Source organism: Acinonyx jubatus, chromosome E4 (assembly GCF_027475565.1).
Source record: "Acinonyx jubatus isolate Ajub_Pintada_27869175 chromosome E4, VMU_Ajub_asm_v1.0, whole genome shotgun sequence".
Classification (NCBI taxonomy): Eukaryota; Metazoa; Chordata; class Mammalia; order Carnivora; family Felidae; genus Acinonyx; species Acinonyx jubatus.
This window is the reverse complement of record NC_069395.1, coordinates 41,126,824-41,151,372: the sequence shown is the minus strand read 5'-3', so window position 1 is coordinate 41,151,372 and position 24,549 is coordinate 41,126,824. Positions and strand designations below refer to the sequence as shown.

The following is a 24,549-nucleotide window of genomic DNA, read 5'->3' as shown; positions in this document are numbered from 1 at the left end:
TAGTTGGCACATCTGAAAAAAACAGGGAAGGAAAAAAATAGCTTTATTAAAGAGAGATACTTTCTGAAAAGCTAAAAAATCATGTACCTTGCAGGATTGTCAAAGCGCAATTTGTCTAAAATTATCTAATATTAATGTGGACAAAGTCAGGGATGTTAGACACAGAGAAAACAAACGACTAAGGCCTGGATAGACAGAGCCAGAGTACTGAGAAGAACATGGTCCCCAGGCCGCTACTAGATAGACATGAACAAGTAAGTAACAGTGTCCATAAGGAACATATGGTGCAAGCAACTCACCCAAGGTGTAGACAATAAAGGGGTGCATTATTTGTAGAGAATTTAAAACATTAATAAAATCTGTACTGGTCTCGAATCAGGAGCTCACTTCTGCTGAAGTGCATATTTTTAACCCTGTGGAACAACATGTTCCTGCATTTAAAAAGTAGATTTGAAATCAACTAGGACAGTGTAGCAATTGTACAAGACAAAGAAAGAAAACTTCAGTTACTCCAATTCAGTTATTCCATGTGACCTTTGGGAGTGTTTATTTATGCTGAAAATTGAAAATAGGGAAACAGAGACTGAACCACAATGTGTAATATTATTGTTGGTAAGTAGAAATTTTAGTTCATACCTGAAACATTTTACTGATTTTGAACAGTAGTTTTTAAATTGAAATTTATTTTGCTTTCTTGATTGTTCATTATTTTAAAACTGAAGAATGAATCAAGAAAATAAAATATTACATTTGTGTTATGATTTAATAGTTGCCTAAATTGAACCTTTTACAAACATATCCATTTTATTAATATTCACCTGTTAGTTATTGGACAATTATGTATATAAAATATTGTTATATCAGATGGTAACCAAAGAATCAAGTTCAAACTGCTAGATAGATATAAACACTATTGAATAAATATTATGCCTTTCTCTTTCTTAGTACTGTAATATTCATTTTATTTTTATTCTATCTACTGCTGTGATTACATATAGGAAATTCAATAACAGAAAATTCACTGCCTGCAGTTCTCTTCTGGCCATTATTGTTACTTGTTTCATTTCATAAATATTATAAAAAATAATTTCATTGTTTAAAGGAGCAGAGTGTTTAAAATGATCTCTTCTGGACTTCAAATGAGTTGATAATATGGAAGCTCAGTGATGGCTACATGGAGGTTAATATACTATTTCCTCTCTCTGTCTCTTGTTCTGTCTGTCTCTGTTTCTTTGTATCTATCATCTATCTGTCTGTCTATCTATCATCTATCCATTCACCCATCTATATAAAATTTTCCATAATAAAGTTAAAAAATTATAAGGACCAAATGCAAACTATCAGGGGTCATATCTGGAGGGATTAGAGGGTCAAGGTTATAAAGGTAGCCATTGTGAGATGAAACTCACAATGGGTAAACGGAGATTGGACCCGAGTAAATTCCTGGCATCATTCAATGTGCCTGCTTAACTATAGTGAATGTGAAGGTAGCTACAAAGTTTCAGGAATGGAACAGACTCAGGCAAATTGATAACCACCAATACAACTTTTAAAATGACAAAAGTAGCTCTCAGATTTGTGTTACTACTGTGCATATCCCTTGGAATTCTTGGGACCCCAGGATGAAGGAATCTAGGATAGATAATGGATTGTTATTTTCTTTTGTGGGCTATACCCATAAGTTAATTTGGATAGAGGGAGTAGCAAAAATTGAGGACCACCAATACCATTATACCATCAGGAACTAAAGTGTTCTGGTAAACGATACTCCTCTGGACCCTGCTTCAATTAAGATCCTTTATGATCACAGAGGTTATCAGATCCCAGTAACGCAGACTTCTTGGAGACCTACAATGAAGAACACTGGACCCAGGGCTGGAGAGCCCAGAGTGAAGGCCAGTTCAAGTAACCGGATGATTTCTGCTTCCTTGTTTCATCCCCCACGTAGCCATGCCGTGTGTAATAACTTCCATGAACTTGCATTTGTAGGGCTGTTTGCTAATTCAGGGTTTCCCACTGAGATCTGTACAAGTGCAGCGGTTTTGTTTTGTTGAGAAAATGAGCTATTTGTAAGTGGAGTTCAGTTTAATGGATTTCTGAGCTATTTTTTTAGAGCCAATTTTTTTAACGTTACCTTTTTAGACTTTGTGGTACTCTTTCCTCCATATCACCCCCAGTGGAAGGCTGTTGAGTAGCACTTGTACTGTAAGTTAGGGTGACGATGGGGGAGAAATAAGATCCCATCATAGCCCAGCAAGCTCCTTAGAACTGAGGGGCAGCTATTTGTGTCCTAATGGTGGTTGGCTAGCCCTTTGCATGAGGATCTCGCCCTGGCCACCTTTTCTCTACAGGGCTTGGGCTTCCACCTTACTGCTTAAACTTCACCCTGCATCTCTTAATCTTTTCCCTCTCTTTCCCCTATTCCTCTCCACTTAGCACTCTTGCATTGAATCATCCAACTTCAGAGGCTAGAAGGACTTTACAGCTAATGTAATCCAACTCGCTCATTAACAGATGAGGAAACAGAAGTCCCATAGTTTGGGCAATTGGCCTGTGATATATCAGCCAGACTATGGTAGGGCTTCACCTACAAATGAGGTTTGCCTTCTCACCTAGGACTCTTGCACAAAACTCTGCTGTTGCCATGGTTCTGAAGCTAGCAAGTCAGACGATTTGAGGTACTTATGGATGGATGAATGCGCAGCCTCAAACAATAGCTCTCTCAATAAAAAGAAAATCTGGCTGGTAATTGAAACCTCTGAACCACAAGCAGAGAAAGAAGTAAAAGGCTTTGCAGCCCGCTGCCCTGCCTGAGGGCGGGCCGGTGCAGGAGATGTGGAGAGTGGGTGGACAGAGGCTTGGGTGAGGCCCTGGCTCCACTGTGTCCCATCTGGATCATGCGGGAAGCCCTTTGGTTGCATGACACTGTTGTAGGCACCCTGAGGATTTTACATCACCCAAAGCTATAAATGGTTTTGCATTAAAAAAAAAAATTACAGGTCTCCCACAGCCCACAAAAATATGCTCCACCCAAAACGAAGCCCATAATTTGGCTGCATCCAGCTGGGTTCAACAAAATCGGAGCCAAGGTTGCTCTGTATTGTCCTTAGAGGTGGCTTAACATTAGCAGGAATGAAAGAAATGTAAAGTTACTCACAGTGGGCTAGATTTTCTCCATAGGGAAAGCTCTAATAGTTACACAGCAAGACCTTGGCGTCAGCCAGGTAAGGTCTACTAGCTGCATGAAAATCACTTCCAAGCTATTATTTATAATTTTATAGCATCTCGCATTTGCAAATTGCCTAGTGATGAATTGAGGCAATTTCTTTTAACAATTCTGAGTGGGAGGTTGAGGAATTTAACTCTTCTTTTACTAAGACACAAAGATGTTGAGACAAATAATATGCATCAACCACAAAAATACCTGGACAGTCCTATTTATTTTGGCCAGGACCTGTGGTCTGCGACTTGACCCACTTTAGGACGGCCAAATGTTCCAGTTTGCCTGGGATGGAGAGGTTTCCTGGGATGTGGGACTTTCAGTGCTAAAACCGGAACAGCCCCAGGCAAACCCAGACAGTTGGTCACTCTATCTCACTGAGTGATGTTCTATCTCACTGCATGGTGCTAACTCCTGGCCATTTCATTCTGCGCATCTAAAATGAATATGGCTCTATTTCTTTTTAATCCTAATCTGTTTTACTTGCTGTGTTTCAGAAAGCACAGCCTGAAAGCAGAGTTTTTGCTGCCTTCTCACATAAGAATCTTGTAAAATAGTATTAACTAGCTGATTGCTCTGCGCTGTTCCATTTAAGGAATTCAAATGCCCACCACTGACCTCTGAAATGTTTTTGGTATTGTGTGTCCAAAAGCAAAACACAAGCAAGGGAATTTGATTTAACGTTTAAATTAAGTAATCTGACTTGGACAGATTCTCTGTCTCCTTACACATAAAGGTCACACTTTATACCTGGGGTATTTTCTCTGATAGGAGAATATTTAAATTTATAAAATTCAGATAGCCACTGGATAGATATAAAGAAACAATTCATGGGATGCCTGGGTAGTTCAGTCAGTTAATCATCTGATTCTTGATCTCGGCTCAGGTCATGATCTCATGGTTCATGGGTTCGAGCCCCGGCTCTGCACATCAGGCCCTGTGCTGATAGCATGGAGCCTGCTAGGGATTCTGTCTCTTGTCTCTCTGACCCTCCCTCACTTAGGCACGCACATGCGCTCTCTCTCTCTCTCTCTCTCTCTTTCTGTCTCTCAAGATAAATAAACAAACTTAAAAAAAATAAAATGAAATAAATAAAAAAGAAACAATTCACCTCTGGCTAAGGAACACTTGAGTCAAAGTCAGTCCCAACTAGAATCACAGACTGTTTTATCACCAGCCAAGAGGATAAGGGCCATGCATGCCAACATTTTTATTAGTAGGATGTCATAAATTGGATAAAGCTTTCATTAGCATTACAAGATTAAAGATCCAGAAAGGTCTAAGTGAGGCATTATAACCAATGGCTGGGCTTATTGAAGTGAGGCCTCAGGAGACAGGTCAGAGGGGAAGTAGTCCCCGAAAAAATTGCAACTAACAGTCACCACTGCAGATAAGCCTTTATCTGTGGAGTTCTGTTACTAATACATTCCGTTGGCCCTTGGTGGGAGATAGCATGACCTATTTAAAGGAGGCTGGGGAAGCACAGAGGGTGCAAAGAAGGAATCACACAGATTCAGAACTGGATTGAGGGTCAGTCCAGACAGACAGCTGCCTTAGGTGCCAATTTCTAAAGAGTACTCTCAAAAATAAAGTAGAAATATGGTGCCAAATAAGCTTAACACAAGATTCCACATATAACTGGGAAAATGTCAAAGTAGCCTCACTTCAGCACGTAGACCAGGCCTTCCAGTGAAAATAAAATGGCACTCTTCCCCCATGTCCCTCCCTCACCACCACTCAGTTAATCCGAAGGGCACTCACTTCTTAACCCACCTGGGATTCCTATTTCTCAGTCTGTCCTAGAGAAAAGCCTAGAGTGTTTTTCATGCCAACCACCTCTGGACCAGGTTGTCTCTAGAGAAACTATCATTCTCTGAAGCATTCAGGTGCCAATGGTAGGGATTAACACTGTGGACCTTGAGGAAGTTATGACAGCCTATCCTCTGTCTAGAGGTGCCCTCAGATCACCTTGAGCCATCTTTTGTCTCTCTTGCATGGTCCCTGCTTGGTTAGCCAGGTGTAGTTGTGTGCAGGCATCCATTACCTTGGAGAAAAGGGGAAAACGGGTCTTTTTGTGATCAGGGAAAGCCCATCATGATACTACCTTACCTTAAGAATCTTTAGGTCTTCTCCCAGAGTCTGGAACATCAGCCCAAATCTTCCTTTTGTTTTGGTGAGTTTCCCTTTGGGAACACTGTGTCTTTAGGTGAAATGGTTCATCCTCACTTCACCAAGTCCAAAAGTATTGTCTGAGGCCTGGCTTTGACAAACCATAGGAGCTTCCATTGCCTTGGAACCTCGATGATGCTTTAGTTAGCTTATGGCCTAGGCAGGAAGGCCCCCAGGTTGTAGCTGCTTTGGCTGGGCACCAAGAGTGTGAACTTAGCTCAGAGCAGGGGCTCCATTGTACCATCGATCCAAACTAGCAAGGACATCAATGAAGAGTAGATGAGCTCTGTTGGATCGTGCTATGCCAGCTTTTGAAAGCCCCGTTTGGCCCACTTGGGTTATTCGCCAACCTCTGAATTAATGACAATGGTTAGAATGATGATATACTTGGATTGGTCAACTTGCTTGGGCATATCCCCAGTGAAGCCAGACGAGGGATGGGGCACTGTGACTGACGGCATCACCAGGACTTGCCAGGGAAGGGAAGCATAAGTCCCCAAAGAAACGAAGAAGTTTGTTATCAAGACAAAAGGGGAACTTCCATTTCTGGGCGAAGTCTTATTTTTTCAATATTCTCTCACCGCCTACACAAGATCAGTGTTTTTACACGATTCATACCTTTGGCAGGAAGTGGAAGATCAACAAAGAGGTGATCTATTTCCCCTTGCTCCAGGTAAAAGATTAACATGATTTTCCTATAACCCACTTGAAACATTACTCTATTAAACTGTTAGTGGGAATACAACCCAGCTTTTCTTTAAAAGTATTGTTGAGTCAGAAAAAATATAATGAACTAAAATAGAAAGGAAACTAAATTCCTTCATACTTCACAAAATCAGGCAATTAATGGGAAAGACATCTTTAGAAAATAAAGAAAAAGACATCGTTCCCTTACACACAAAGGCATCTTTTCCCAGGGGGCCAGGTACAGTCTCTACTTCATTAGTTCTCATCAAACCTCAGAGTGGGAAGAGACAAATATAGAAATCTGGTATCCTCTCTCCCTCTCTCCATCTCCGTCTGTCTGTCTGTCTCTTCATTTCAGAAATTCAAGAACTGAGACTTGAAAAGAAAAGTGATCAGGCTGAGGTGTCACACAGGGAGTGTCCTTGGTGGCTATAGATATGTTCAGCATCCGGCATTTTTTTCTGAACAGAGCCCAAGAGAGAAGGGGCATCATTGATGCCTGAGACATGAATGGAAATGTAGGTCCTCTTGCACAGTCTCCTGTTGCCTTTGTTGGAGTGTTTTCTGAGAGGAGGCAAGGCCTCACACTCTCCAACTACTTCCATTCGCCCAGGAGATTTAGGTAGACAGTGCTCAGCAACATTGTAAAGCAGGCAACTGAAGTTTGTCTTCATTCTCCCAGTGCCCAGGGCCCCCTGCGCTCTGCTGGTTTTCACCAGCAAGAGAGAGAAGGATGTGATCTTGGTCCTTTCACATCAGGGTGAATGAGCTGTACTCATCACCAAAGAATGTTAACGCTGCAAACTTAACTCTAAATAGTACATGGAAGATCTTGCCCCTTTGAAACAAAATTGTAAGAAAAGAGAAACAGAGACAGCCTCCCAGAATTTTACCATGAGTGTTGCTGCAAGCGTTTTTAAGAGATTCTTGACATTTGGGGGCATGCGGGTGGGAAAGAGGTCATTTCTATTTTTTCAGTCCCTACAAGTGTTCTGTTTCTAGTCGGGAGAACGGCTAGGGATTACTTTAATCCAGCTCTGTTGGAAATAGGCTGGCTTATTCCAAGGAGAGGCTGGGGGCAAAATGGCCTGGATGCCACCACACAAGCGGAGGTGTTTACCTACAGTCACTCTCTCTGTTGGATCTCTCTCCTTTTTCCTCAGTTCTCAGCATGGCACTGGTCTCACCTTGCTACGCTTCTCTCTCCCAAACCTCCAGGGACCCAGAATCAAGTTCTCCCAAACCTCTGACCACCCCTGACCCTATTACTTTCCCCTCTGGTCCAGGTTTCAACCATCTCTCATTGAATCCCTTAGTATCAGTCAGTGGTCCTAGGCCGGACAACCTTGCTGGTACTGTTGAAAACTTAGATCTAAAGACCAGTGGTCATCAACATTTTCTTTTTGCCAGTTCAGTCAAGTAGAGAAAAAAATTCAATAAGCCACCATATTTCCTTCACTTATATTCAATAATTACCAAGTTTTTGCCATATGTACTTGATCTATCCCCCCTTTTGATGTCTTTACTGTTTTTATTTGCTGAAGCACTTGATTAATTAATTAAAAGTAATCTCTACACCCAACGTGGGGGTCAAACTCACTACCCTAAGGTCACAAGTCTTTTTTTTTTTTTAATGTTTATTTATTTTTGATAGAGAGAGACAGAGCATGAGTGGGGGAGGGGCAGAGAGACAGCTCGAACTCACAGACCGCGAGATCGTGACCTGAGCCGGAGTCGGTCACTCAGTCGACTGAGCCACCTAGGCGCCCCCTAAGATCACAAGTCTTATGTAGCACTGACCGAGCCAGCCAGGTGCCCCTATTTGTTGAAGTACTTTAAAGCAAATACCAGACATCATATTATTTCACCTCTGAATCTCTCAAAATATTGACTTAAAAAAAGAAAACATAACCACAAAGCTATTATCACACCTACCAAAATTAACAACACTACTTTGGTATCATGCATACCCAGTCTGTAATTAAGTTTCCCTTATTGTCTCTAAAGAGTCTTTTTATAGTCAGTTGATTTGAATCAGGACCCAAACAAGGTCTCCATATTACATTTGCTTATCATGTAAGCGTTTGAAATTAATTTCCACGTCCCTGAGTGGTTTTGTTTGGGGCTTATTTTTAAAAAGCCACCTAAATAGCACACCTTGACCTATCTAATTATAACGCTTGGGGTTGTTTTTTGTTGTTGCTATTGTTTGGGTTTTTTGTTTTCACTGAGATGAGATCTGGCTGTGCATATGTGTGGTGGGGGCCGAAGGGGGGCATTAAGATACTGGCATCTGAAGAGGCCAGTGGCACCAGATTCATCTGCAGACCAGAGACAAAAATAATAATTAGAGCTAGCACATATTCAATGCTTACTATGTGCCAGCCATTGTTCTAAGTGATTTAAATGTAATTATTTCATTTTTAAAAGATGACTGCCTTAGGAGAGTTTTAGGTGCTGGTGAAATAAGAAGAAAGCACTACCTTGTTTGGTTGGGGGAGAGTTCACAGAGCTTGTGAGGGTGTCACCTGAGGGAGCAGAGGTGGGTGCAAAACACTTCGAAGACTAGCTGAATGTTCTTCTCCACCTCCAAATGTAAAATAACGTAAAGGGGATGTTTCTGCTACCACAAACATTTTAGAGGGTCTCAGGAGGGAAGTAGAGTACTGGTGACCCTCTAATCCCTTGTCCTAGACTGGTCTATTTCTTTCTCTCTCCCATCCCGATCCTGTGCCTTAAGTCACAGTGCATGGTCACCAAATGTCACATCCCTGGCGGCAGCCTCAGTGACTCATCACCAGTAGTGAGGGTAGAAGACTGGCTGGAATGACTTAGCCTGGGGAGGCTTTCTCAATGCTCCTGTGAGTAAGTGGGACTATAATAATTTTGGTTTCTTATTCCTGAAATGGGACCATAGGCTGTATTGCAAAACTTGGAGGGCCCTCGTTATTAAATACTGCTTTCTACACTTAAGGGGCTCTGGAGTCTGACCTTGAAAAAATGAGGATACAGTGCAGCTCACATGTAGGAGCACCATGAAAGATGGGCCTAAGCAGAGAGAAAACTCTGGGCTTGAGGTGGGTCAGGGTCAGGGAGTCACAAGAGACCTGACCACTGGGAGACTGTGAAGATGAAGTCAAGGACAGGCCAAATTTGGTGCTGGGGAAAGACGTGGCTGGACACTAGAATCTAGTCCAGGAAGCCAAAGTAGAGATGAGGCAGTCCAAGTTCAGATCCCTGCTTAAATGAGAATCCCAGGGCCTATCTGAGAACTAAGCTGGCAGATGTTAAGTGAATGCTTAAAACCAGGGTGGCACCAATCAACATAGGACAATTCCTCTGAGTGTACTTCTCTTTCATCTGGCCTCAGTTAAAACCAGAGGACCTGATACAACAGCAGGCCTGTATCACCTTGAAGGTACTGCTCTCTGAACCTAGTGTTTTCCCTGTAGGACTGCCTTGTGGGCAGGCAATTCTGGACCTTTCCGAGCCCATTCCCCCTTGTTGTATCTGTCCACATAGAGCTGAACGCTGCTTTGTGGCAGGTGGGTAAATAAAAGGGAAGAATTGCTTCTTTGGGGCAGTCCAGGTCATTTTTCATGAACTGGGAAATAGAACAAGGAGCCATTTAGGCAAAATATTTGGATGTAATGTCTACCCCTTATTGCAACCCTAGTTTCTCTATCCATGTGGACCTTTGAGAAAATACATGTTTAAGATCCATAAATGTCATTATCTTATTTTCTGCCTTAGGGACACAAATCTATATAGAGATCCACAACCAAAAATAAATAGGAATTTAAATCAAATGGGCTTGCACACCTAATGACCCCCTTCAGTGGTGAAAATGTTTAATGATAGTTTAGTTTATGGAAACCCCGGCGACCAGGTTCCAAACAGTCTCAGCTGGGAAACCCAACTCTTTTTCTTTTGGAAATTCTCAATGATATGTTTTCAAAGCAGCTGATAAAACAGTTAATTATAGTGAGGTGTTTGGCTCCTTTATAACATACACTTTCTCCTACTCTATGATTGGAGCTTCTTGTCATGTACCCTGAGCTAATGCTACCATATATTTTTTCCCTTTGGGGGTGGGTGGAGAACCCCTCTAAATTGCCACATAGGTAGAACTTCAGATAAAAAGGCAAAATCTAGCATGAGATCATTCAATTGATTTTCACCAAAAGTCTGGAGAGCTAAGTACCCCCACTGCTTCCATTTCTCCAAGGCCAAGACCTTTCTGGGGGTAAAAGTCCCTTGACCTGAGCCTGGAGGGCTTTTAGCTAGTCAAGAAAAGAAACTGCTCTTTTGGATATGTGGATTATAAAGAAACAAGTAGTGAAAAGACTAAGAACTCTGGTATCACTCTTGATTTGAAGTGAGCAGAATCAGTTCTTAATGCTGCTGGTAGCCATTGGTTCCCCATGTAACTCAGAATGATGACGAGTTGATTCAACTCAATATAGGCTCATAGATCCAACTGCTCACTCCACATCTCCATTTGGAGGTTGGATGGACATCTCAGACATGTCCCAAACTCAACTTCCTATTGAGGCGCCACCCCCGCCTCCCTGCCTCTCCTCACGAACCTGCTTCCGCTGCACCTTTCCCATCTCAGTTGATGGCAACTCAACTTTCCGGTGGCTCAAGCCAGAAACATCCTCAATATCTTTCTTTCTCTCATTCCCTGCAACCACTCTGCCAGGAAATCCCTTGGCTCTACCTTCAAAATATATTCAGATTCCACTTCCTGTCTCCATCTTTACCACTGTCATCTTAATCCAAGCCACTCTTTATTATCTGTTGCCTGCATTCCTGAAAAAAAGTCTTCCACTTTCACCCTTCTACAATCTATTCTTTTTTAAATTATTATTATTATATTTTTAGAGAGATAGAGAGCACAAGCTGGGGATAAGGGCAGAGGGAGAGAGACAGAGGGAGAGAGAGAATCCCAAACAGGCTCCACACCTAGCCCAACGTATGGCCTGATGCCATGACCCTGTGACCACAACCTGAGTGGAAACCAAGAGTTGGATGCTCAACTGACTGAGGCACCCAGGCACCCCTCTACAATCTATTCTTTTTTTTAAAGCTTATATATATATTTTTTATTTTGAGGGAGAAAGAGGGCACAAGCTGAGGAGGGACAGAGAAAGAGGGAGAGAGAAAACCCCAAGCAGACTCTGTGGCTCCAGCACAGAGCCCAATGCAGGGCCGATCTGACCAATTCCCAAGTGGAAATCAAGAGTCAGACATTCAACCGACTGAGCCACCCAGGCACCCCTACAATCTATCATTAACAGCAGCCAGAAGGATGCTTTCAAAACACATGGTGTCACTGCTAGTCACAATCTTGAAATGTCTCCACACTTCACTCAGAGTGAAAACCAAAGTCCTTACAATGGCTAACAAGAGTTTACAGGATCTCTCCCGTTCTCACCCCCACCTCTTGGTGTCATTCTCTCTTTAGATGTCACCTACTATTTCTCTCCCTCTTACTTAGTTCGCTCTAGCCATGCTGGCCTTGCACAAGACTGACACAGGCTTGGCACACACCAACTAGACCTTTATTTTATAGCTCAGTGGCTCTTAAATTTTAGGGAACATCAGAGTCCCCTGAAGGGGGATTGCTGGGCTGAACCAGAGTTTCTGGTGGAGACTGAAAATGTGTGTTTCTAGTAAATGCCCAGACAATGTTAATGTTGCTGGTCTGGGTAGGGATCACAGTTTGAGAACCACTGCTATAACTGTTCACTCTTCCTTCTGCCTGAAGCTCTTTCCCTGTGTATCTCCTTGACTTATTACTCCTCCTTCAGGCCTGTGCTCAAGTGTTACCTTCTCAATGAAACCTAGTCTGATCTCTCTACTTTCTGTTGCCACCTACGACCTCACTCCTGTCACTCTTGATCCCCCCACCCTGCTCTACTCTGGTTTCTCTGAAGTGCTCATCACTTAACATTCTGTATAATTTATTTATTTTATTTAATCTGTCTCACCTACTAGAATATAAGCTCCTCAAGGGAACTACCTTCTAATTTGTTCACTCCATATATCCAACACTTAGAATAGTGCCTAGCACATAATAGATGCTCAATAAATGTTTGCTGCATGAAAGATTCAATAATTAATGTTCCTGTAAATTACAAGGATGAGAATCCTAATCTCTTCAAAGGCTTCCTATTTTCATGCTCGTTCCTTTATATGAAGTGTCTTCCCTTTTCTCCATCTCTTCACCTTAAATTTATTTATCTTTTAAGTCATATCATTCTCTTTTAACTACTTTCTACTGCAGTGACAACTCAGCTGTTCCTAACTATTCTCATTAGTTTCCTGGGTGTTATTTTGGTGCCCCTGGTTATAAGAGCACTGAGAACAGAGACTATGTTCTGAATCAATGGCCAAATGGTAGAATCTGAATACATGCATGTTGGGTGATTGAACATTACTGTAAAGAGTGTTTAATAAAGAAATAGCTAGGATATTCCCACTTATATAAATATCAACAATTTGCAAGTCTCACATTAAATTAGTCTAATCTTCGTAAGAATTTTTTTGGATTGAGTAGGAAAGATATTACACCCATTTTACATCGGGGGAAGTGAATTTAGGCTGAAATTCGGACAACAGTATCCACTTCATCAGGACTACATGTTGAAGTCATGGAATTTGCTACCACAAAGCTAGAACTCAAAATATGTTAGTTTTCTTCCCTAAGAGATCTTAGAAAATCCATTTACATAAACCAATATTAACTGAATTCCTACCATGTGCCAAGAGCTTAATAAATCTTAAGCTTTATATTTCTAAATCTTTTTTTGTTTTTGTTTTTGTTTTTTGAGAGAGAGAGAGTGCAAGTGGGGGAGGGGCAGAGAGAGAGGGAGACAGAATATGAAGCAGAGGGAGACAGAATCGGCGCTGTTAGCCCAGGGGTTGATGTGGGGCTCAAACCCATGAACTTGACCTGAGCCGAAGTCAGATGCCCAACAGACTGAGCCATCCAGGCGCTCCTATATTTCTATATATTAAACTACAATCTGGTGATATATTGCTTATTCCCGTTTACGGATGAAATAACAGACCCTGAAAGGTTAAGTAACTGGCACAAAGTTTCACAGCTAGAAAGTGATGGAGCTAGAATTTGAGCTCAGCTCCCAAATCATGATTTTTTTCCCTTGGGCAGAGCATGGTGCCTCTCTGATGGCTTGAAACTCAGGTCTTTTGACTCAGAGTTCGGGGTTCTTGTGTGTATACCAACCACTAATTACTTTGCTGTTCTGTACTAATTGTTAATTAAATGATTAATTTTGAATAAACTTTATAGCATTTTAAATAAAGATTAAAATAAACTTTAGAAAAACTATTTGGTTCAGCCACAGGGTGGCGAATCTTTTTCTTTTCTTTTTTTTAATGTGATATTTATCTGCTTATTTTTATTTTTTTCCCTTTTTCAAAAATTTAAATCCAAGTTAGTTAACATATAGCGTAATGATTTCAGGAATAGAATTTAGTGATTTGTCACTTACACATAACTCCCAGGCACCCCACAGCAAGTGCCTTCCTTAACGCCACTCACCCATTTAGCCCATCCCCCCACCCAGCACCCCTCCAGCCACCCTCAATTTGTTCTCTGGATTTAAAAGTCTCTTATGGTTTGCCTCTCTCTCTCTTTTTTCCTTATCTTTCCTTCCCTTCCCCTATGTTCATCTGTTGAGTTTCTCAAATTCTACATATGAGTGAAATCATCTGATGTTTGTCTTTCTCTGACTGACTTATTTCACTTAGCATAACACACTCTGGTTCCATCCACGTTGTTGCAAATGGCAATATTTCATTCTTTTTGATCGCAGGGCGGTGAATCTTAATGACTACTGCCTGATTTTTTTTTCCCTTTGGCTTTTACATACATAGAAAGTTAAAGCTGGAAAGGACCTTAGAAATCATGGGTCTTACTCTTTGGGTTTGTGAATATGAAAACTAAACCTTGCCCCAAATCAAAGCTAGGGACAGGCTGAGACCGGGGTATGTTTTGTTCTGTGCAGACCTTTCTTTTGCAGAGAGACTTTTTGAAGGCTTTTCGGACAAGCTGAATGGACATCTGGGTGCCGGTTTGCATGGAAAGCTGGTTGGCAATGCTGGTGTCGCCTTGTGGGAACAGAAGCACTCTTGAGAGGCTTGCCCTTTCCTCCATTAGTGGCAGCTGCTTCTTCAATATCCTGCCGTAATCATTGCATCACATGGCAAAAGTCATTTGCAGAAAGGTAGAAACAGTCAAGCATTCACTGGTGTAGCACCCTAAGGTCCCAACTCAGAGGACCAGGAGGAGCAGGGAACAGGCTGAACACTGGCCAAGTGCCTGACCGGCTCCTGTCTGAACTAAGAGCCTGACGTTCTACTATGGGTGTGTGCAGTGTGAGATCACAGGCAGCAGCCTCTGGTTTCCAAAAGACATTTTCATATAAAAGGGAGATCCTAAGACCTTTGAAAATACCCACAGAAGGGTCTCTGTTGCCACTTGCCGAGAGTGGACAGGGGCCTGGAATCCACAACCACGGCGCTGAAATCGTTTCTGTTAAGCAGGTCACACTATGCTGACCATGTTTGAGGCTCATCTTTGTAGTGACATGGAAATGAAGGTAGAGGGAGGGCTCCCGGATCTGATCAGCCTCAAGTCTGAGATGGGAGTTTGCTCTTCTCCCCACTCCTTTGAAAACATCCTGGAAAGATGTCCAGCAAGTTCTTTGAAATGTTTTTTTGTTGATTCACACTTTAACATGACCACAGTCTTGGGGTAATTTTAAGAGCAATCTTCTGCACGTCTGTATAACATTGACCTTGTCAGTAAGTGGGCTCTAAAAGCTGGTTCTTTACACTGGAATGTATCAGTATTTCAAAGTGGAGCCTTGAGGCCTGTCAGACACCCCCACTGCAGAGTAGAAGCTCAACATATTTGTTAAATAACTTCTTGGGAAACAATTTCCTCATCTGAACTGAAAGCTGATCAAAGGCATGAACTTGTTTTTTTATACCCTTTAAAAGCTGGTCTCTCTCCCTGTTTTTAAATGTTTATTTATTTATTTTTGAGGGAGCACAAGCCAGGAAGGGAGAGAGAAGAAGCCGGCTCCTTGCTGATAGCAGCAAGCCCGATGTGGGACTTGAACTCATGAACCTTGAGATCATGACCTGAGCGGAAGTCTAACACTCAACTGACTGAGCCATCCAGGTGCCTCTAAAAGTTGGTCTCTTGTGTTCACTTAGGCAAAACTCTTTGTTCAGTGCTGAGCAAGCAACAGATACTGAGTATACACTTGATGGCTAAATGAACGGGTTACAGGAGCAGAGAAGCAACAATGATTTAGAGCCTTGTTTTTCGGGTTTCTCTATATTCCCTGGCTGTGTCCTCCCATCCTCCACCCCCCTCAGGACCTCACACCATCACACACAATCAACGCCCACCCTCTGCCATCCACCCTGCCCCTGGCACCAGAGAGGGCCACCTGAGCACTTTTTCTATGTGGATTTTGCCCGAGGCTAGAGCCCTGCCAAACAATTACTTTCCAGGAACCATACGACTCTGTTCTGTTTCTGTAATGCAGCCAGAGTGGTGTGCCAAGGAACTGTGCAAGGGTGGGTCGTTCATGCTACTCTATCAGAAAAATCCACCATCAGGCTGTTCGCCCATTAATTAAATTGCCTAGTGTGGATGGAAGGGTGGGGAAGAGATCTGGGCAAGCTGTCTATTCCATGTTTAAGTGAATTTATATTCAACTTTGAAAAGGGATCGCAATTTTTTCTTCTTTGAGATTGAAATCATTTTACAAGTAAATACTGGAAGAGAAATGTGATTATGTGACTTTCTTTTTCTATTGTACTATTCTTATGGCTGATTATTGCTTTGATGTCTTCATTAAAAGATGATCTTCCTTCAAAATAAGGCTGGATCTTATGTCAGAATAATTGCAGGAAAGAGGCCTGGCCGAAGAAGCAGAGAAACTCTGGCTTCAGAAACGTTCAAGGTTTAAACATTGACTCTATCTCCGCAAGCCAAAGTGTCTGTTCTAAAAGAAGGTGATCATAGTATCCGCCCTACCTATCTTAGGAGATTCTTTTGAGGGGTAGTCCTCCTAAATGCTCCTTGAAAAATTATATAATGTATTATTTTTCAATATGTTAAGGATGTGTTCCTTTGTTTCTTTTTAAGAAACTGCTGAGGCTAGTGATGACCATTATGTTATAAAAGGCCCCAGAAACAGGGTCAACCCTGTGTAAAGGTAGGAGGGAAAATGGCGATGGGAAGGGAAGGAGGCGTTAGAGTGCCCCCAAGTGGCGACTTGGGTGTGACGTTTGGGAGGCGGCAGGATGGACCGACCCCTCTAGGGTGACCTGTAGTGAAAAAGGAAACCATACAAGAAGTCAAACTCAATGTCTCATAGGAGCATTTAAGTACCATAAAAAAAAAAAAAAAAAAAAAAGAATGTATTTCATGCAAATTGTGCTCCAAGTCACCAGCCTCCCTTTTAGGGTCTGCTGCCACTTTACATTCAATTTGCTGCTCTGGTGAACACAATGAAGTGTTTAGATTCCATTAAGAAACCTCAAAAAAAAAAAAAAAAACCCAAAAAAACAACCTTGAGCCTTTAGACTTAGAGGAAAGCTCTTTAAAAGCTTCTCACAAGCTATTATTTGTGCATTCAGAAAACCATTAGGACTTCCTCCTTTGGAAATCTGTGTGATTTTTTAGCTTCTGATTTTAAACATCAATATTTTCTTACCATGACCATTATCCTCAAGAACAAATTTCCCCGCCTCACCAGATAGTGCAATTTCTGAGATTCCTGGATGTGGGCTGGATTTATAACAGTAATAAAGTGACATATCTGATGGGAGGAAGATTGGAATCAGAAGGAGTTGGGGGAGTAGAAAAGTGGGTGCATAAGTGTCCTGAACGCTTAGAAATGCCATGGGAGTCACGGGGGGCTCCGGCCAAGCCTCATGCCCGAGAAGGATACTTGCCAGTTGGCGGAGCAGATACTTGGGGACCAGACTGAATCACAGTGGGAAACATCTCCTCTTTCTTCCTGATACTCTCAAGAAATGGGGACTAGGGCAGACCCCCAAGAGGCATCCTGCCATGGCTGGGAGAGGATGCAAACTCTAGGGCAAGCTCTTAGGCTTAGCCTCCAGCTCTGTCACTAGCTGCTGAGCTTAGGCAGTCAGAGAGTAGTGTCTTCAGTAGCCCCGAGGACAAAATCCCAAGTAATTCATATCAAATTCCACAATCTTCTATTTAACAAGACTAATATGCCCTCTACCCAGCAAATACCAAATAATAAATTGGATGGGCCTTTCCAGTTCTTGCAAAGGAGAAAGTAAGAATATATGTGTAGATATAAAGAATGTAGGCTTTAAAGCCAAATTGCCAGGGTTCAAATGCCATCCCTTCCACCTACTAGCTAGGTGTCCTCTTATTGTCTCATTAAGCCTCAGTTTCTTCATCTGTAAACTGGGAATAAAAATAATTTCTATCTCAGAAGGTAGTTGTGAGGATTAAATGCAATGGTACATATAGATTTCTTAATACACTGCCTGACACAGAGTAAGCACTCAGTAGTTAACTACAGTAGTATTTTTCATCCTTAATATTTGAGACATGATGTTATGATGCCTGGTCAAGTTGAGGAAGACTGGAATGTCAAAGACATCACCTATGTAAATGTTTAAATCAAAAGGGCTTTCACAGAGTGTTTGACCTTCACATTTCTGTTTTTAAAAAAGGAATTAGTTGCTTTTATTCCTAATTGCAAAAGTATACATGAACACAGTGTACAATTTGGATATTTTAGAAAGGCATAGAAATAACCATTGTTAATTATTTGATATATAATAATAAATATATAAATATATGTGTATATTTTAAACTAAACTGAATTTACACTACAGTTTTTAATCAGGTTTTTTGCACTGTGTTGTGGACGTGACTTAAAAACATTTTTTTTAATGTGTATTTATTTTTGAAAGAGAGCGACAGAGCATGAACAGGGGAGGGGCAGAGAGAGAGAAGGGACACAGAATCTGAAGCAGGCTCCAGGCTTTGAGCCATTAGTACAGAGCCTAACGCGGGGCTTGACCCCACGAACTATGAGATTATGACCTGAGCTGAAGTTGGACACTTAACTGACTGAGCCACCCAGGTGCCTCTGGACATGACTTTTTAAAAAAACATCATGTTTTACTTCTGTAGACATTTTATTGCTGAATATGCAATAATTTAATCGGTGTTATATTGTTGAACATTTTGATTGTTTCCAGTTTTTACCTATTAAAAATTATAATGCTTATTTCTTAAGGATAAAAACTCTAGTAGAGAAAGATGGGACTACTTCAAGGCTTTTGATTCTTGTTCCCAGATTTTCCACTCAAGAAGTGGTACCAGTTTACATTCCTCTCATGGGTAAAAGAATGCTCATTTCTCTGAATATTATAAAAATGTTTACCAATTTGATAGGTGAGAATTAGTTATTTTGCATTTGGATTTCTAGTGAATTTGAATATTTTAAATATGTTTATGGCCACTTATTTCTTAATGGAACATGTATCTGATGCTTTTTAAATTTTATTTTTTGTTATTTTTTTAATGTTTATTTATTTATTTTGAGAGAGAGAGAGAGAATGCAGGTGAGCAGGAGAGGGGCAGAGAGAGGGGAAGAGAGAGAATCCCAAGCAGGTTCTGCACTGTCAGAGAACCTTGAGATCATGACCTGAGCCGAGACCAAGAGTTGGGTGCTTAACTGACTGAGCCATCCAGGTGCCCCTTAAACCTTTTCTTTTTTTTTTTTTTTTTTTTCTTTTTTTTTTTTGGTAGTGAATATATTTAAAGTACAATTATCGTACACTTTTTCTCCCAACTGGATTGTAAGTTCCTAGAGGACAGAAATACCTATACTTCATTTGTCCCCCACAGTGTTGACAAGTATCTGTCAGATAAATACATCAGTGAACTGGGGGGCGGCTCAGTTGGTTGAGCATCTTACTATTGATTTCTGCATGGGGCCTGCTTGGGATTCTCTTTCTCTCTGCCCCTCTCTCCAGCTCATGCTCTCTTTCTCTATCTCTCTCTCTTAAAAAAATATACCTTGGGGCACCTGGGTGGCTCAGTCGGTTGAGCATCCAACTTTGGCTCAGGTCATGATCTCACAGTTCATGGGTTTGAGCCCTGCGTCGGGCTATGTGCTGACAGGTCAGAGCCTGGAGCCTGCTTCGGATTCTGTGTCTCCCTCTCTCCCTGCCCCTCCCTTGCTCTCACTCTCTCTCTCTTCCAAAAATAAATAAACATTAAAACTTTTTTTAATTAAAAAAATACATTAGTAAACTGATATTTTTATTTTATTTGACCATAAAAGCTTTATCCTCAGTGATATTTTCCTATGTTACTTCCATTGTGGTTTTGGTCAGCTGACCTGGCAAGCAGAGGAATTAATTTGTTTGTTTAAGAAACTAATTTTAAGGGCACCTGGGTGGCTCAGTACGTTAAGCAACCGACTTCAGCTCAGGTCGTGACCTTACAGTTTATGGGTTCAAGCCCTGCGTCTGGCTCTGTGCTGACAGCTCAGAGCCTGGAGCCTGCTTTGGATTCTGTGTCTCCCTCTCTCTCTGCCCCTCCCTTGCTCACACTCTGTCTGTCTGTCTGTCTGTCTGTCTCTCTCTCCCTCTCTCAAAAATAAATTAAAAAAAAACATTAAAAAAAAGAAACTAATTTTAGAAGAGACAGTTGTGCTCAGGTTGTATTTATAGGAAGCAACCTTTGAAACTTTCAATAAATATCATCAATTAACTCCCTCCTCCCCTGCAAGCTTTATTGGAGCTTGCTCATGAAATATAGGAATCCACTGACACATGTGGATTGTGTCATGGAAACTTGATCAAGGCAGAAGGGCCCAAAAGTGACCCTAACCACAGACAGGCCCATCAGGCGACCCACCTCAAAATATCCACAGTCCCTAACTAACCAATGGGTTACTTATAACCAGGCACAGTTACGGAAAAAGGGAAAATTCTGTAAGTCACCATACCTCCTCATCTTCCCTCCTATAAAACAGCCCCCACCAACTGTGTCATTGTTGCTAATGGCCTCTCCTCTGCTCTTGTGCCCGCTGCTCCCTTATGGTATATTCAATAAACATCTATCTCCTTTGTTGTGCCCTGGGTGAGTCCTTTCACTGCCTGCACCACCGGCTTCCACCCAGTCGGTACCCCCATCTGATCCGACAGGCAACACATTAAGTAGTATTGAAAAGTGGCTGAGAAATGATACACATTTAGTAAGGGTGGGGTCCCCGTTGCTAATGTATTTGGATCAGCTCCCCTAATAATTTTACCTCAAATGAAAAAGAGAAGTCAAGCTCTTTGGGGCGCCTGGGTGGCTGAGTCTTCATTTGGGCTCGGGTCATGATCTCGTTGATTATGGGATTGAGCCCCACATCGGGTTCTGTACTGAGTGTGGAGTCTGCTTAAGATTCTCTCTCTTCTCTCTCCCTCCCTCAGCCTCACCTGTTTGTATGCCGAAGTGCTCGCTCTCTTTCTCAAAAAAAAAAAAACAAAAAAACAAACAAAAAAAACCAGTCCAGCTCTAAGAATAAGATCCAAGTGGGGGACAGCAATCATGCTTCAGGCAGCAAAGCTGGTCATTGGGAGATTAGTGTATGACTTTGCCTTGAAGGGCTCTCTCTCTTTTTGAATGACAGATCATGGCCTTCTTGGAAAAGTGCTCTGCCACATTCTTTTTTTTTTTTTTTTAACGTTTATTTATTTTTGAGACAGAGAGAGACAGAGCATGAATGGGGGAGGGTCAGAGAGAGGGAGACACAGAATCCGAAACAGCCTCCAGGCTCTGAGCTGTCAGCACAGAGCCCCACGCGGGACTCAAACTCATGGACCGCGAGATCATGACCTGAGCAGAAGTCAGATGCTTAACCAACTGAGCTACCCAGGCGCCCCTGCCACATTCTTATTGATAAGCTTTCAAAAAAGAACAGAGCAGTGGGGAAGAAAGGAGGGGCCAGTGGGAGCCCAGACACCTTCACGGGCAGATGGGGACTTGCTTCCTTTGACTTGGGAGCAGTCTTGTTTATTGAATTTCAGTTCTGAAGATATCCTGTATGGTTGCCTGGTACTTCTGGTCTGCTCCCTCAATATTCTTTTCTCCTCCTTCTCTTACACGTTTCCCTCAACACCTCCCTCCGTCGGATCTGCTGGAATGCCCCCTTTCCTTACTTTACTTGAAAAAAAAATGTATTACATTGTCAAATAAATCAGTGTTCAACTGGTGTACTTGAGAATAGCTGAAAAAGCCTTTTGTCTCTGGACAGAAGATGCTTAGAAAATCTCACCCCATTATCTTCCAGGTAATTTGTCTTTTAAACATCTTTCTTCCATAGAGAAAATTGCAAATGGCAGTGAAAAGAGAGATGGTTCATTTAGAAGACACAGTGATAGTATAACAGTATTTTCTTAGGGTATTAATTAATGAACCTGTAATCGCTAAACTTAAATCACATAAGATGGAAGGTATGAAACTTTTTTTGAAAAGAAGCTTTGCACCTATCTCATTCCCCCAAATAGCCATCTCTAATGATTCCCTCAAGTACTGTAGGAAAGACCTGCCATTTACAAAATGCTTTTGCTTATATTTTCTTATTTGGTCATTATGCATTAAGCACAATGGGCATTCCCCCTCATTTTCTAAATGCAGATGCCCAGACAAAGTTAGGTGACCTACTCAAGGTCACCCAGCTCCCTGCTGCTCAGTGGCTCCCTGCTAGTTCTCTGCATGCTCCCATCTCCGTGCTGCACTCTGTTGTTTAAAACAAAATGGAAAACAACGTATTACTCCTGGCACTATCTTGGGGCTAGGTTATACTTGGCCTAGCTTTGCACCTAGGCACCCTTTGAAATGTGATTCTGAGCTGCGAAAAGGGCTATTTTAATACCCCCGGAGTGAGGCTTAGTTGAATTTTTCCTAGTATGTGCCTGTGACTAAGAGAACACAATGTCTCAAGTGGTTGTTCCTTCAGCACTTTGGTAACATTTGTTTTGCTAAAATCATGAAGTGACAATTACTCTCCTTTCTAAACACACTGGAAATGTATAGTCACCATTTCAGAAAGGGGGGTGGGTCACAAATTATTTTTAAAAGATGATACATAAAGAAGAACTTCCCATAAGTTTTGGGTTAGAGGCAGCTAATATTCCTCAATAGAAAACACTGTGAAAAACAACAACATTTTCAGTAGAAAATACCAGAAAAGCAAAAAATCTTCCCACTGAACATCTTGGAGGTGGAACTACCTCGCCACCTTTCACACATACCCAGAAATTCCCAAATTCAGGATCCCAAATGCAGGATCCCAAATGCAGGATCCCAAATGCAGAATCCCAAATGCAGGAGGGCACTGCACCTTAAAACACACCCCACCCCCACAGCAACTGCCGATGTGCCATCACAAAGCCATTTGTGTAGGTAATGTTACCAGGATTAGTTTCCTCAGAGACATTTCCTGGCTCCAAATAGCTTTAAAGGATTTTAAAACAGCATAAAAGTTGGTGATCAATTATGACAAAGCAAACTGTCTGCTGACACTGTGCTTAGTAATTGAGGTAAGGTTTGACCAGGTTATTTTCAGGATTTCCAAAGAACAGACTTCTGTACAACAGCATTAAATAAATGGAGTTTCCAGCAAGCAAGGGTGAGAATTTTGTCGAGGTTCAAGTTCATACCGGGCTCAGGAATTCTCACCTCCTCAGCGTCACTGGGCACTGACATCACAGGCATATTTTCTATACTGAGAATTTGGGTCTCGCTTTATTTTTGCAGTTTTTAAGAAAAGAAAAAGAAATAATAACCTGTTAGGTGCCCACTATTATGTAGCAGCTGTAAAGAAAGCTAAGGGGATGACTCATTGTCCCTTGAACACATCATGCACATTCCAGCCCCCGCATCTCTGCTCATGTGTTTCTCACGATGCCCTTGCCCCTCCTGGCCTGCTGGGGAAGGCTATGTGCCTGCAAGCATCATCTCTGGCTCAACTTGTCTTTCTTTCCCAGGTAGAGCAGTGCTGTCTGCCTCCTCTGAGCTTTTGTAGTCCTCACTGTTTGCAGGACACATATACAGCATATCCTCTCTGGTATGGATAATTCTCTTTTTATTTCCTACCTCTGGAAATGGGCTGTAAATTCCATCAGTGAAGTGTACCTTTCTTCCTTTCCTTTCTTTTGTTTAAGAAAAATTGCCCTGATAGTGTGCCTCATACCAAACAAGTACTCAAAGTAATCTCTTGATTGGTTCACGAATCCAAATCTCTCAGTGCTTGGAGGAGTATAGATTTAGTTTGGGTGGCAGAGTCCTTGGTTTTCACCATTGCCTGATTTAAGGTCTATGTTGGACTGTGGATTCGTGTTGTTGCAGTGTTTCAGAGCAAGGTCAGGGAGGGGAACCTCAGTGTTTTCATCATAACTCCATTTGAATGTATGCTCCCTTATCTGTGGCTGTTATTCCAACCAGTGGCAAGGACGTAATTAAAGAGTCACGAAGATTCAGGCAGGCTGAGTGTCCTGGCTTAACGGAAGGCCAAGCTCAGCTCCAAGAAGGCTAAGGAAATAAGAGGAAGAAGATACAGTTTCAGGTTAGGAAGAGTCCTCTCCTAGGGCCACCAAGAAAACACCTGGGAGATTCCGTGTAAGAGTTAAAGATCCTGTTATTGCCTTTTCTATGGGGCTGGGTTCACCTGCTTCGAGAAGGAAGTGGGGAAAATGGATCCAAGTTCCTGGTATTTTTTTTTTTTTAATGTTTACTTATTTTTGAGACAGAGAGAGACAGAGCATGAATGGGGGAGGGGCAGAGAGAGAGGGAGACAAAGAATCGGAAGCAGGCTCCAGGCTCTGAGCCATCAGCCCAGAGCCCGATGCGGGGCTCGAACTCATGAACCGTGAGATCGTGACCTGAGCTGAAGTCGGACGCTCAACCGACTGAGCCACCCAGGCGCCCCCAAGTTCCTGGTATTAAATGAGGCTTTTCTGTAGAAGAGCTGATGAAGCAGAGAAATTGGGAGGAGAGGAGTAGAGACAGCAGAAAGTTATCTAGAAGAGCAGTGAGGGGGGACAATGGAGTGGAAAGGAGGTCAGAGTGGATGTGAAATTATCTCAGGAGAAGGAGTGTTGTTGTTGGGAGAGAGCTGTTGGGGAAAGGATTCAATTGCATGGACAAAAATGTCAGGGAAATTTTTACCTGACTCCACAGAAAGCTTTGCTGAGTTAAGAGGCGAGTAATAGATTTGAATTCTGACGACCTAAGGCTATGTGCACAAGCCAGCTATGCAAGGAGGCAGCAAATGCCTCAGTGTAGAGCATGGACTTAGAGTACGTGGAACTGTGTTCAAATCTCAGCTATGTGTCCCTGGCCAGGTTACCGTTTCTGAGCCTCC

The 24,549-nt window shown here is 42.1% G+C and overlaps 1 long non-coding RNA gene across 5 annotated transcripts in view; it reads left to right on the top strand.

Moving 5' to 3' along the window:
* Nucleotides 1–476: 476 nt before the first annotated feature.
* Nucleotides 477–24,549, top strand: part of LOC113603963 (uncharacterized) — a 32,550-nt gene continuing 8,477 nt past the window's right edge. For 2 of the 5 annotated variants that reach the window (XR_008293169.1, XR_003425778.2), the window contains exon 1: nt 477–612. This is a non-coding gene — a long non-coding RNA (uncharacterized LOC113603963). Of the gene's footprint in view, nt 613–15,987; nt 16,142–23,325; nt 23,805–24,549 lie in introns of those variants that run through there. The other 3 variants (XR_008293167.1, XR_008293168.1, XR_008293166.1) reach the window with 3 other exon arrangements.